Source organism: Prinia subflava, chromosome 16, assembly GCF_021018805.1.
Source record: "Prinia subflava isolate CZ2003 ecotype Zambia chromosome 16, Cam_Psub_1.2, whole genome shotgun sequence".
In the NCBI taxonomy this organism is placed as follows: Eukaryota; Metazoa; Chordata; class Aves; order Passeriformes; family Cisticolidae; genus Prinia; species Prinia subflava.
Genome location: NC_086262.1, coordinates 15,395,674 through 15,410,074, shown reverse-complemented (window position 1 = coordinate 15,410,074; position 14,401 = coordinate 15,395,674). Strand labels below are relative to the sequence as shown.

Below are 14,401 nucleotides of genomic sequence, written 5' to 3'. Positions count from 1 at the left end.
TCGTTGGGGGAGAGGACAAGTAGCAGCACGACAGCTCGGAACAAACCCTCTCCCATCTTCCCAGGGCACATTTTGTACAGCAGAACAGAGATCCCAGCTCAGAGATCCCCAGCTCCAGCCCAGAGGGGTCCCAGCCCCACTGAAGGGAGGGAAGCAGCCGATCATGGAAGAGCTGGAGACAAACAACAAACAGACAAACGTACAAATTATTTTCTCATCCACCTCCTAATTGCTTGCTAAAAAGCCTCTAGGACTGCAGGATCAAATGGGACACGTTGCTGGAACAGGGATGAGTCACTTGTCAAAAATTTCCAGCCTCAACAGCAAATCCCCAGCGCGGGCAGGGCGAGACGTCCTCGAAATCCAGCCTGGAATGGTTGGGCAGGGTGGGTGCAGCAAGGACAGAGCTCACTGACCTGGGGAGGGGTTCCAAGATCTGCTCACAGTCCTGAAAGTTCAACACAAGCACAAAGAAAGCAGAAATCTGGTTCAGAATTATTCCCTTGCTAAATTTCAGCTGGTCCCACCACGGGTCTGGCTGCAGCTCTCAGCCCCGTGGTGATCACTTACCTTGACAATGTAACAACACAGCCCAGTGTAATTTGGAGAAAATTGGCTTTAGTCATAAACAGGAGACATCAGAGACTCTGTTCTAAAGGGGAAAAAATAATAATAATATATTGGTCTTCTTTTTTCTTTACCAGAGAAAAAGTGTTTACCTACAGCCTGTCAAATTTTAGCCTGCAGCAGAATGATTTATGGACAAATTTGAAGCTTCTTCACAGTTGACAAGTTAATTCTCACTGGGGGAAAAAAAAAAAAAGAGAGAGAGAAAAAAAGAGGAATTATGACAACACTGAAGAATGTTAACATGGTACCTACTCTAATTGAATAAAAGACACCTTACAGAGCTGCAGTGCAAGGCCTTATTCATTTCAAAGCTACTTACAGGCTGAGAAGCTTCAAAAAATTTGGTATTACAAATAGTGGAGTCAAATTTCTGCGAGTTGAGAAGCTTATCCACTTCAGACCTTCCAAAGTTAACTGTGAAATCTCAGACAAACAGTTTTGTCTAGAAAATTTCTAGGACTTCTCAGATGGCAAATAGTGTTGGGTTTTCAGGTGAAAACTGAAAGAAATTGAGAAAAGGAGCAAATTGAGCAGCCAGAGTCACCCAACATAAAAGCAGGGAGGGACGGAGGGAGACATGAGTAAAAATAATGGGGGTGAGTAGAAAATAACTTAATTTTTCCTCTTTCCAGCCTCCCCTCTATTTGGAAAGGGGGAAAACAGTGGTAAGAAATGAAGTGCAGGGCTGGAGCTGAGTCAGATGAGTTCAAGCAGTGGCTCTTTGTGTATCTTAGAAGATAACCCTGAGAGAAACAAGCAGCTCCTCTTTCCTGTGCTGTGTCTGCCTCCCCTTTTCAAAAGCCCCACCAGCACTTACTCAAAAGTACTGCAGACTTTGATGTCTGGAGATGAAAAGCGGTTTTGAGGTAAGAAATCACAGTTTAGTCCTAATCTAGAAGAATCAGTGGCTACTAATGATAAGTAATTTAATTTCATGCGAGCAATTTTTGTCTCTTTATGGGTTTGTTTTATGAGGCACTTAGGAGGTCAAACGGTGCAAAGTGAATAAATGAAGAGTATTTCTGGTGGATAAAGTGAGTCAAAATTACCTTTTCCCCTCCCTACCACCACGGCCTTCTCCCAGTTCACAATTATTTAGTGCATTTTCCCCACTTTAGTCAGATGCAAACCCAGCACTGAGAACATTGCACACTTCACACCCGTTCACCGAAGTAAATTTATTCTGATTTTCCTCCTACACTTGTTGAAAGCTGTGCCAAGCTGCATACACAAACCATTTGCTTGGATTGGTTCACATTAATCATATTAATGTATTTGCTTTATTGGCTTTGGGGGGGTTCCAAGTGGAAATGATTGAAGTGGGGTCCAAAACCAGCTTTATTTCGGTGCCAGGTGCTAATGTGAGTCCCACTGGGCTTCTCCTGTCCCTGTCAATGGGCCTGAACTTCCACATCAGGAGCTTTAAGTGGCAGCTCATCATCTTTTTATTTCTGAGAAATGTTATGCTTAATAATTCAATTATTGAAATGTGACAGGAAAGCAAAACCTTGAGCCTGCAAAAAAAACCCAGTGGTGCTCATCCACAGCACTCAGGGGAGCTTGGGGGATCCATGCAGGATGAAAAGCAAGTTACCCACAGAAATATCCAGGAAATATCCAGGAAATAGATGGGAAATGCTGTGCAGTGAAGCAGCAAATTCAGCTGATCCCAGGGGAAGAAGAGATGGCATGAAAGGCTGAAGAAATCCATCCCACAAACATCAGCTTTATCAACATTCTGCAGCAGGGAAATGTTACCCCTTCGAGGGCTGAGCTCCCTGCTCCGCCCAAGTGCAAAACCTAAATGCACAGAGAATATGCAAAAGAACAGAAACAGGAGTTACTGTGATAAATATTTCCTTTCTTCTGCTGCTCCAGCCTTTTCCAGACATCTGAAAAGCCATTTTTGGCTTCCTTGGGCTATTCTGAGCTTTCCCAGCATTGGGTTTGTTTCTGGAGCAGCAGGATCCAGCAGGCTGGGCTTACACAGGCCCCGCTTTGGGATGGAGCAAAACACCTAAAACCCCCCTGGCTCAGGGGTGCAAGTCAGGGCTTGCAGCAAACACAGCTTTAATCCCAGAGAAGCACTGGAGGTGCAATTCCAAGGCAGAGTTGAGGGCACAGATCTCTTGCTGGAGCTCTGCTGAGGGTGGGAAAAACAAACAAGGCAGTCCAGGCATCCCCCTGCACACACCAGACACATTCAGTGATGCTGCTACCAAGCTTTGCTGTAATTTTCTTTTTGCTGTTCCATCTCCAAGTGCTCTGCAGAGGAGTTTCCCCCATGCAGGGATGTCCCTCAGCCTGGATTCCCCCACAGCAGCAGCAGGATCCAGAACAGAGCTGCTCTGGGCCCACACCAGCACTGAGCTGCTCATCATTCTTCTCCCTATAAAACCCTTTTATAAAAAATATCCTTATACTGAGTACAAAGCTTGAGAGGTAGCACCAGTTTTGTGCCTCAAAACGTGCTCATATCCTGGGAAACAAATGAAAACAAAGCCACACATGGATGGTTTTTATAGGAAAGGTTTCAGCCACCTCCACGCCCGTGGCTCTGTCTCTGTGTTCTGGTTCCTGGGACCTGAGAATGAAAAGATTTTGGAGCTGTGCAAGACAACAGAACATCCCCATGTGCAAAATGATCACAGTTTTAAAAAGGTGAATTCAGTGACCTGTCCTTCCCCTGCCAGTCCCTGCCTCTGTGTCTCCCTGCTTTCTGCACACCCATTTCCTTTCCTTTTCTCACGGAGGTGACCGAGATTAAAGGTTTACTGGGGATGATTATTCAGGAAAATCCCACTTTCTAAATCTGCTTCTAATTAAAAAGGGGTGGGAGGGGAGGAAGGGAAAAAACCCCCTCCTTACTGTACACACAGGCAGCCTAATCCATCCTGCTGACTCTCCTAGGCATGAGCTCCTAGCACAGAATTAATAAACTATTTTCCGAGATTTATGTTTCGTAACCCTCGTCACCCCAGGGATTTTTTGGGATGTGAGCCGTGGATGTCACTTCAAGGAAAGATGGGCATCTGACTTGAGCCTGGACATCAGTTTATTTATGAGGGAGGGGGGCAGGAGTTCAAGCCTTGTGTTCATAACAGGGCTAAGCAAACAGCTCCAGCCCAGCCTAAGCCATTCCAAACACACGGAGGAGCTGGAAACCCAACTCCCCTCCCTGGCTGGGGTTCACGTTTGGGTTGGGATTTCACTCCATTCCCAAATGGCACTTTATCCCTGCTTTTCAGGAGCTTATTTTCGAGGATTTATGAAATGTGAGATGACAAACCTGGTGCAATAATGGCGTGGGGATTTTTGCCCTTAGCTCACCCGAGGAAATGCTCTGCACGAATGGTGTGGAGGTGCCTTCCCAGAACAAGCTTATTTCCCCCAGGAAAAGGAAAATCTGAGCTGTGTGTCATTAAGATGAAAAATTCAAAGAGGGTGGGAGGAGATTGAGAAGGGCATTAATCAGAATGGGTAAAAAAAAACTAAAAAAAATGCAAAACTTTTCTTGTCTGGGGAAAAAAAAAAAAAAAAAAGAGATGCAAAAAATGAAAATAGAAATGAACTCAGAGGAGGACAGAGAAGCCCTACCAGGATTTGCCTATAGGCTGCAACCAGACTTGTGCTGCCACCACACAATTTGCCTTTACCAGAGACAAAAAAGTCCCTGTTGCTTCCTTTGTGTCTCTATCCTCATTATTACTAATTTCTGCTAATAATGCAGAGCATCTGAGCTGTGTGTCCATATTCTCCCAGCCCCAGGAAGAGAGGATACTCATGGATTTTCTGTGTGAACTTCAGATCAGGGGTAAGTCAAAGGTTTCACTCATCTCTAGGTAATTTATGTTTAACTGCTGTGATTTGCTGAAGCTTTTAGGCTAGAGACATCACACGAGAATGAAGCAGTTTCTCCCTCCAAATTCCCAGCTGGCCTCCCACAGCAGTTGCCCAATCCTTGGCCTGTTTTCATTTCTGCTTCCTGTGTTACCAAAGCAGAGACCTCCCTAAAATTGTTCCAGGCCATGCTGGACAGGGCTGGAGCAGTCTGGGATCGTGGAAGGTTCGTGGTTCCGTGGCAGGGATGAGCTTTAAAACCCCTCCCAACCCAAACCATTCCATGATTCCTCACAGACAGCAGCACTTCGAGACACAGCAGAGCTTTCAGGAATGCAAATATCTCAAACTTGGGCCAATAAAATTTCCTTTAAATCCATCATAGTCACCTATCCAACATCCTTTTTCTCCTTGGCTCTTTCCAATTTGTTTTTCCATCACTCGCCTCCTTCTTTGAGTCTCAGGTGTTCAGCAGCCCCTGGGATGGCACCTGAAATTCCTGCAGGGAAAGAGGGAATCCCTGCAGCCAGGAGGGAAAGCCTGGAATAAAAAACCTTTATTTCTGGGATCCCTTATGGAGCTGCATGCTCAGAACACTGGATGGGCAAGAACTAAAACTGAAAATCTGCCATGAATTATCATCGGAGTAAACACACAGAGCACAGGGTGCAAACACCAGGACTGAGGGCTTTGTGACCACATGGCAGGAAATAAAAAAAAAGAAAAATAAGGGGGGAGGAAGAAGAAAAAAAGCAGGAAAACAAAAGGAGAAGGGCAAAAAAGATCAAATAATTCATCAGTAAGAATAACAGCAGCATCTTGGTTTCACACACAGCTCGTCCATCTGATGCTTTGCTCGATGCTTTGCAGCCATTCTCTTCTAACACAGCTACAGGAAAATCAAAACTAAAAATATTTGGCCCAAATCTCTTTGCCCCTACTCGAATGGCAAAGTAGTAGTAAGGTGGTAGTAGTAATGTTGTACCAACTCTGAGGTGAGGAGGGGGAAGAGTTCAGTGCAGAGGCAGCAGAGCTGGTGGTTGCACCCCACAACCTTGGACACGTTCGTGTAAAAACAACAAAACAAACGTGGGGATGTTTCCATGCCTCGTGTGTTGGCATAAATATCTGCCTGCATTCATAACCCACCTCTCCCAAAGACACAAAGCTGTCTCTGCTGATTTACACCGTGGATCTGGAATCTCTGCAAGGTCAAAGCAACGGAGCTGAGGTCTGTGGAGCTGCTCCAGATTTACGTGAGTCTAATAAAGATCAAAATCTGGCCCTGGGTATTACCCTTCCTATTCAGCAGAGTATTTTTATGTTTCTGTTATCTCCTGCCTTCCTACATTCCTGAAGAGCTTTCCTCCTAACATACTTGGACTACAGGATTTGCTCTAATCACCTAATCTTGGGTCTTTTTTAAGAGAAGGGAGAGCTGATAGCTGGGTTCCATTGCAAAAATGACAGCCTTTTATGACTGGGACTATCTAAAAACCCCAATCTCATTCTCAGCCACTGCTCAGCATCTCATTATATTCATGATATCCTGCAGAAGTTCCACTTCACTCAAATATTCCACTGAGAAACTAAAAAGGTAAATTATTCAGAGCTGGGGAGGAAACCAGTTCTGTCTGGAAACTGCACTTCCAGCAGTAGCATCCTTCTCTGTGTGTGAGAGATGAACTTGGCATTGTCCTTCAAAGCATGAATAAACCTCAAAATCCTAATGGTCAGTTCTTGCATTAAAAAAAAAAATCCTAGTTGGGGGTTTTGGTTTGGTTTGGTTTTTTGGGGTGTTTTTCCTTTGTTTTTATTGCAGGTGATGCAGGGATCAGCTCGTGCATTCTCCGAGTGCCCTGTTAGCAAATGCAATTTGGGAAGTTTCTGCCATCATTTTTTCCACAAATTCTGAAAGTTATGAAGCAGAACACATGGTCTCTAAAGGAGAAGAGGAACCAAAATCGAGATTTTAGATGTTCCCATTGGAAAATATAACTCACTTGGTATCCAAGGCATAGATGTGACATCCCCAAGGCCTTCAGGGGTTTGGTTCCAGTGGCAGGTTGAGATTCCAAGAGTTGCCAGAGCCTGGGCACTCATCCACTCACTCACTCACCCATTGCACCACTTCATTCCATCTGCAGAAACACTTCTTTGTGCTCTAAAGGTTACTGGAAGCTTTTAACACACCTGATTTTTATAGTTCTTGGAAAGGTTTTAGAGAAAAAAAAATACAAATTCGCTTCCATACTTTGTTTAAGGATATTCTGTTCTGCCTCAGCGCAGGATGATTTCTTTCATTCCACTTTTGCATTCTGCCAATCTGTCCATATCTAAGTGAAATAATTGTGGAAAAGCTCCATTCAGACATAGCCCCTTTCACCACCAAGTTTAAGCCACGGCTGAACCTGAGATATTTCTGCAGTGTTTGTGCTTCCAGGCTGTGAGTGCCAGCTGGCTCCAGGTGGAAAAACTACCCAAGAAGAAGGAACAGAAAAGTTGCAAAATCCTTTTTGAAGAGTCTTCCCCCCACCTGAATCCTGATGAAAGATGTTTTATGAGTACTGAAGGAGCTTTTTAAACACCCGACCTCAGAGTTTGGGCACAAATAAAGGAGGGGAAGGGGAAGCAGATTGATTTGGGTTGATGCACGGCCAAAGGGGAACAAAGCTCCTTCCAGGCTGATGTTCCCAGAGACACAATGAAATAAAAATGTTATCTCCCTTTTAGCTGTAATCTCTGGTTAGAACGTTTAATCAATTAGCATTGCTGTTGTCAAAACTTGCTCCCGACAAAGGATGAGAAAAGCTGCCCGAGGGGGATCCCGATCCCAAAGCTCGCAGGAGGTGGGAGACTCATCCCTGCAGGAAACCTCCTGTTCTGGGTGTCGGGAGAGCCCCGAGCCTGCCTTACCCAGCTCCGGAGCGCCCAGAGAGTGTCAAACAACCCTGCAAGAGGAAAAGCCGAAAGCCAAGAGTTGCGAGTGTCAGATTTCACTAAAAAAGTGTCTTTTTCTTTCCCCATACCCCCTTAGAAAGCAGAGCGCTTGTGATCTTTGGAGAGGGGGCTGTTTAAAAATAAAACCCAAAACACGACGTGTTTGGAGCTGTGAAAAACTTGCTGGGTGTTTTCCTTGCTCCATGAGTCACCTGGGGTTCAGTCTCTCCGAGCTGGCCATTATTGGAATTCCAACAAAAATGACAAGAATTCCTTTCCTTTTTTTTTTTTTTTTTTTTTTTTTTTTTTTTTTTTTTTTTTTTCTCCCCCATGAAGTTTATTATCTCTCTCATTAACACAACCTTTGTGTTATGGAGTTCTCCGAGGTCTTGGACAAGAACAGGATCTCATTGTGCTAAGTACTGTGCAAACATATAATGGCTAAAATAAACAGGCAGGAGAGCAGGAGACAAAGAGGAGCAGGAAGAAAATACAATTGCTCCCATTTCATACACCGGCCCCAGAGAGGTCACAGGACTCTTACAGCAAAGGACAATGTCCAGGGCTTAAAAATTCACCCAGATTTCCCATGGGAGAGCTCCCAGCATTAAGCACAAAAAGGAAATTTCCTTCCCAGCTGCCTAGCTGCTTGAGAAGGCACAGTGCTGAAATCCTGATTGTTTCCTGGAGGGTTTGTCCCTGTCCCTGTCCCTGTCCCTGTCCCTGTCCCTGTCCCTGTCCCTGTCCCTGTCCCTGTCCCTGTCCCTGTCCCTGTGCAGAGCTCACCCATCCCCTGCTCCGTGCAGGAAATGCCCCAGCAGAGAAATCTGTACATTGATTTCTCAGCACCACGGGCACGGCTTGGCTGTGGTGTAATCTTGGGACCAGGCCAGATGGGTGTATAAACCGTGGATGTTTCTTCACAAAATCCACTGTAAGTCATGATAAACAAATGTGCTTGGATGGGGATTATTTCTTTGGGGGCAGAGAGGCTTTTGGTGGGTTGTTTTTTTTTTTTTTCTTCACATTGTTTTATATGAGGCTGCTCCACAGCAAACAAATCACCAATTTAGGACGAGGAGAAAGCATCTCCCCGCCTCGAAGCTGCCAAGGAGCAGGCGGAACCCTGCAACCCCCAGAGGAAAGGAAAGACAAACCCGGGGATTGTTCTCATGTCAGAGCTGCAGAGCAGCGAGATTTAATGTGTTGGAGTTTTTAATGAGTTGCAGAAAGAAGTGGACAGTGAGGTGATGAAATTTCCTCAAGTGCTGACAGCCCAAGACGTTCTGAGTTAGTTATGGGAAATGCTGGAATATGCATGTTAATTGGGATGACTGTTTGGGGCTGGATTGAAGCGCGCAGCGTTCTTGGAAAGAACTGGATTGGTTTCATGTGCACCTTTTTGATGTGGTGTTCATTCCTGAGCCACCACTCCGGCTCCCCAACACTGGAAAAGACAAACAGCCACGGGGAGTGTGGCAAGAGCAAAGCTGGAGAGGCCCAGGCTGGATCAGGAGGGGTCTGAAGGGATCTCTGATGCTTGGAGGAGGTCCTAGGGAAAAACAAGGGAAAGCAGGAGCCACCAGGAGCTGGAGCACTGAGCTCTGAATCCCTCAGCAGAAGGAGTTGACAGCTCCCCTGTTCTTTGCAGAAAGCACCCAAATTTCACACTCAAAATCAGAGTTAAAGCTCTGAACACAGCCCCACGTTGTTTCCTACCATCACATCACTCAGCTCAGTGACTCTTACGTACTAAAAAGAGAAATTAATTAAAACTGGCTGTATATCTGTCAGCGGGATGGGATGAAATCCTGACAAATTTCAATTTCAGCAGAGCAATGGCACAGCCGGGACAGCCAAAGCTGCAGCCTGGACAGGAGCAGCAGGGCAAGCCTGGGATGCCCTGAAATGAAAGATCTGCACGGTAGCACTCCCCAAACAGCCTGGAAAAGTGACAGCCACGCAAAATTAAGCAGAACATGATGGATTAACGCAGGCTGGGCAGTACAGTGGAGTCATTCAGCTGCTCAGAGCTCTCCACAACAACAGTTTGGGGAATGGCTGGCTGGGCTGTGGAAGAAGAAATTGAAAAGGCTAAAACCATAACCAAAAGGCTGGAATTCACACTGGGGATGCAGACTAGGAAAATATTTACTGCTTATTTACTATTTTGTTCGTCGGGGGGTGTTATTCATTCACAATCCTCCAATTCCAGATTGTAAAGATGCAAACAGGCAAAGCAGCTCCTTGAATTGATGTTGTTTTACCATTTTCAAATCAAATATTAAAGTCTCTCAGAATAAGCTGATTGTGCTGCAGAAAGCTTTGTCAGAATTAGGAGCCCAGAGCAGTTTTCTGAAGTGAATCATACCCCAATTTCTGCAGATTTCTGAGAGAGAGGCAACAATCCATTCCTGAAAATCCAGCGTGTCCCCATCCCCATCTTAATGTCAGCATTTCATACATGTAAATCCGAATTTACTGCCAGGCAGCAAAGTTTGAAGGCCCAAGAAATAAACTGAATTAGAGCATTTGTGCTGAATTTGTGCTGAATTAGAGCTGGCAGTGGATGATTAAAAGAGCCACATCCAAACCTCAGTGCCATGTGTTACTCATTCCTCTCCTAGTGCAGAGACTGTTGTGTTAGGAAAGGGTGTAATAAGGACACGTCGTCCTAGACATTGTGTTTCCTAACATTTTGTTAACTGGACACATTTTTGTGGGTTAATAATCTCTCTTGTTTTCTGATGCTTACACTCAATTGCAAAAGCAGCTGAGAGGAAAGAAAAAAAACTGCAAAGAAAGACTGGAAGAAAAGCCAAGAAACCCTTCTGTGGAAGTGTAGGTGTTTGGACATGAGAGCCTTTTGGCAACTTCAGACGTTGGGTTTTTGTTTTTCTAGGTGTTTAAAGAAAAGCAATTACCTCTGTGATGACACTTAATATGCCAAGATTCAGCCTTGAGCAATTTTTTATGGCTGTGTTCTGAGCTGCAGAAAGTACAGAGCACACTGGATCCTCTGAGAGATGTTTCAGTGCAGCAGTTCTGACAGGAAAACTGTGGTCAGGCTGGCATCTGAAAATTCCTGAAAAAAGACAAATAAGAGAGAAAAAAACCACTGGTTTCAGGGGGTGGAAATGCTGCATCACTGGCTGCAGAGGGATAATAAATGGGCTGAGATTCTTGGCCTGTTTGAAGCTTATCTTTGAATTTGGAGGCAGATTTTCCCCCCCTTGGTGTTTGTTTCTTTGAACAGCCAACGTGAGGGGATGGAAGGAGCAGGAGGGGATGGAAGGAGAGGGAGGAGATGTGAGAGAGGCAGAACGTTTGAGGTGTTGGGGTTCCTGCAGACCCTGGGCAGCAGCTCTGAGTGTGGCAGGGGTTTATTGCTGCTCCTGAGCTCAGGTTGGGATCCACAACCCATCCCCACAGTGGGGACACCTGGGACCTCCTGGAGAGGGCTGCACCCCAAATTCCTCCTGGGAAAATCCCAGTGCCTTGTACCTCTTTGATTCCAGAGGGGCCTGGGATGGGTTCCCTTATCCAGCAGCAGCTGGGACAGGATTTTTGGCAGAGCAGGAATGACCCAGCCACAAATCCCAGGTCTCAGGGATATTTTGAGTGGGAATTTTGTGCTGCTGTCAGATTCACCCTGGTGTAGATCAGCATTAAACAGAAAACCATCTAGAGCTGCTTTAGAACATATATATGACATCAGGAGGTTTTGTTAATCAAGGAATTAATCAACAGAAATAAAACTTCAAGATGGTCTAGGAAAAAAAGCAAATAAAAGATGCCAATGCCTGAAGCACGGGGGATACTGGGGAATTTTCCAATAATCTGACATTTACCCTTTTCTTTGTAAACCACAGAAGGGGAATCATCGTGCAAAATCAGGGTTGGGATGGAAATTCCTCCCCCATCCAGCTGGATTTTCCCCTGCACATCCTGATCAATATTTCCCTGCAGTTTCAGTCACTGCGAGCTGTCATTCCCTGAGCCCACAAGTTCCCACATCCAATCCTGTTTCCAGATACGCTCCTGCTGTTTATTTTAAGGCTATGTCTAAATGTAGCCTTCTAATTGCTTCATGGAAAAACAAGTTTACTTTATGGTTTGAGGGTGTAAGGCTGGGGATCGTGTTACTCTGTATTTGTCTTAGAGTGACTCTTTAAATGGCTGTGATAAGCTACCAAACCTGCAGAGCTGCAATTAAGATGTTTCCAGAAGTCAGTGCTGTCAGTCAGCACAAGGTGCAACAGATTTGCTGTGGAAATGCTGCGCTGAGATGTTGGGAAATTTCCAAAAAAAATAAATATTTGGGTTTTTAAATCCGCCCCTTTTTGGTTTTTTCCCAGCATCAAAATATCAGGAGTTTGGTATGGTTGTTTTGTGGGTATTTTCAGTTTATTTTTTATATATGAGTCTCAGCTTTGAATAAAAATATGTTTAGAAATATGATTGAAAGTTTAGAAATATGATTGAAAGTTTAGAAATATGATTGAAAGTTTGATGCTTTAAAAAAGAAAGGGTTTCTTTTAAAGTGCAGTGCTTGTTGAATTGTGTGTTTGAATCCATGTCTATGACTATAGTAAACATAAATACAAAGTGAGAAAAACAAATACAAATTGATTAAGTATTAATACAGAATGATGAAAAATCCTAAATTTTTAAGCAGAATAGAGTCAGCAAAGTGAACGGATATAGGGGTAATGACTGATTCTGTTAAAAAATTTGCAAAATCCAAAAGGAGAATTTATTTTCAGCTTTTCCAGAGTTTGGGATGGGGAGCAGCAGCTCTCGCTCTCGCTCTCGCTCCGCTGCAAATGAAGATATTTATTCCAGGTCGCCAGCAGAGCCGAGGAAGATCCTGAGCCCTGGGCAGGTGATGAACGTATTTATTTTGTGATGTGATGAACACATTCATTTTCTGATGTGATGAACACAATTATTGGTGATGTGATGAACACATTTATTTGTGATGTGATGAACGTATTTATTTTGTGACGTGAGGAACACATTCATTTTCTGATGTGATGAACACAATTATTTGTGATGTGATGAACACATTTATTTGTGATGTGATGAACACATTTATTTGTGATGTGATGAACACATTTATTTGTGATGTGATTAACATATTTATTTGTGATGTGAGGAACACCTTCATTTTCTGATATGATGAATAAATTTATTTTGTGATGCTCGGTGTCAAACACGGCAGAACCACCGGGAGCGGGGCGGGAGCGGCTCCGGTGCCGCTGCCCGGAGGGTCCCGCCCGCAGCTCGGGCCCGGCCCTTTCCCTCCTTCCCTTTGGGGGATTCGGCTGCTGTCGCGATTTGTCGCTTCTCCCGCAGCCCCTGCGAGCCTCGGAGGGTTCTGCCGGCTCCGAGCGGCCGGGCTGGGTCACGCCGGCCTCGCTGAAGGGGAGCCCGGGCTGGATCCTGCATTTCCCCGGGGTGAGGATGGGCAGGTCCGGCTGTGGATGAGGGAGCGCGATCCCAAATCCATCCCATCAAACGGGAGCCAGGGATGCGCAGCCCAGCTTCTGTTCCCACCACTGGTTGCGGCACTAAGGGGAGACAATAATCTTTGGATTCTCTTGTAGTTGTGTTAACCAGCTTTTTAATTAATTAAATAATTTAAATTTTAATTGAGGGCTGTGTCATGTCAGCAGCGGAGGGTGTCTGCACATCCGTGAGCACGGAGAGATGCACGTCCCTCCTAAAAATGTGTCTGGGATCAGATCTCAGGGGTTCCCCTGCCGCTGTTTGATGAAGATAGAACTGGGAGAATATAAAGAGAGATTGTTCGGAGGTAACCAAAGAAACCCTGGCATTACCCGTCTTTGAAATCATCAGCTACCTTGAACACTGGTAATAAAACTCATGAAAACATGTATTTTCAGAGTGCAGCAACTTTCTTTAAAGACATCACTCCCCCCCCGTCCCCCCCCCAAAAAAAAAAAATAAAATCAAAACAACTCTGAATACCCAGAGTGAATTTTAGGGCTGAACAAGTCGTTATCAGCTTCTGGCGTTCCCCTTTAAACACAGGTATGTTTTTCCTTTTAATCGCAGATTGGATTGTTTTCAGATCTCAGTTTTAACAGTCTAGAGACTTCAGTGGAAAACAACAACCTAAAAACTAAAAACATTTTCTCTTGCGCCATTACGAACACCTGCACTCAATAAAACAGAATTTCAATCATCACTCTTTTTTTTTTTTTTTTTTTTTTTTCTCCTTGTACCAAGACATTTTACTTGAATTGTGGAAGTGAAAAACTCACTGTCGTTTGCATTTCTACTTTTTTCATTCCTGGCACCACAAAATCTGAGAGGTGGTGGTGAAGATTTTAATTATATAATTCTTAATTGGAAAACTTAATATCCCTCTGTTTATACTTTCATACATTTTGAATTTTTTTTTACAGAAGTGCTGTTTGTTTGTTTTATAAAATTTGGCCCGAACAAGCCCCTAGAAGAGACAGTTAATGAAATTACTCGGTGTTTATGCTTCTCCCTACAGATTGCACAGAGCAGGCAGGAGAATACACACACGAAGGAGTGCCTGACTCTCTCAAATCCAACTCTGGATGATCTCATGTTTCTCCTGCCTTTTTATATTGTTGTTGGAAGGCTTTGCCGAAAAAAAAAAAAAAAAAAAAGAAGAAGAATCATAAATAAATAATAGAGGAGACAAGAGTTGATTTGCCTTTCTGCCGGAGACACAGAACCTGTGGAGGTTGGGAAGTGCTGCTGTTCTGTGGGGTCTGTGCCAGTGTCACCCCACCAGGGGACAACCTGCAGCACCCACGGCCTGAAACGAGCCGGGGAAGGGATGGAGGGAAACTGCAGGAGGGGGAAGAGGTGGAATTGGCTCTTGGAAAGGCCTTTTTGCTCCCCGTGGTGTCAGAGCAGCCCTTAGAGACAGCCACAGCTCAGCACCGCTCCGAGCCCAGGAGGGACGGGCCGGGAGTGCTTCCCCCGG

The 14,401-nt window shown here is 44.7% G+C and overlaps 1 long non-coding RNA gene across 2 annotated transcripts; it reads left to right on the top strand.

The window, feature by feature from the left end:
* Window positions 1-1,810: 1,810 nt before the first annotated feature.
* LOC134559174 (uncharacterized) lies at window positions 1,811-14,401 on the top strand. 2 transcript variants are annotated; one of them, XR_010082474.1, is made up of 4 exons: window positions 1,811-3,291; window positions 4,361-8,344; window positions 12,177-12,295; window positions 13,940-14,401. It is a non-coding gene; the product is annotated as an uncharacterized LOC134559174 (long non-coding RNA). The 2 variants fall into 2 exon arrangements; XR_010082473.1 differs by lacking the exon at window positions 1,811-3,291 and having other exon boundaries at window positions 3,466-8,344.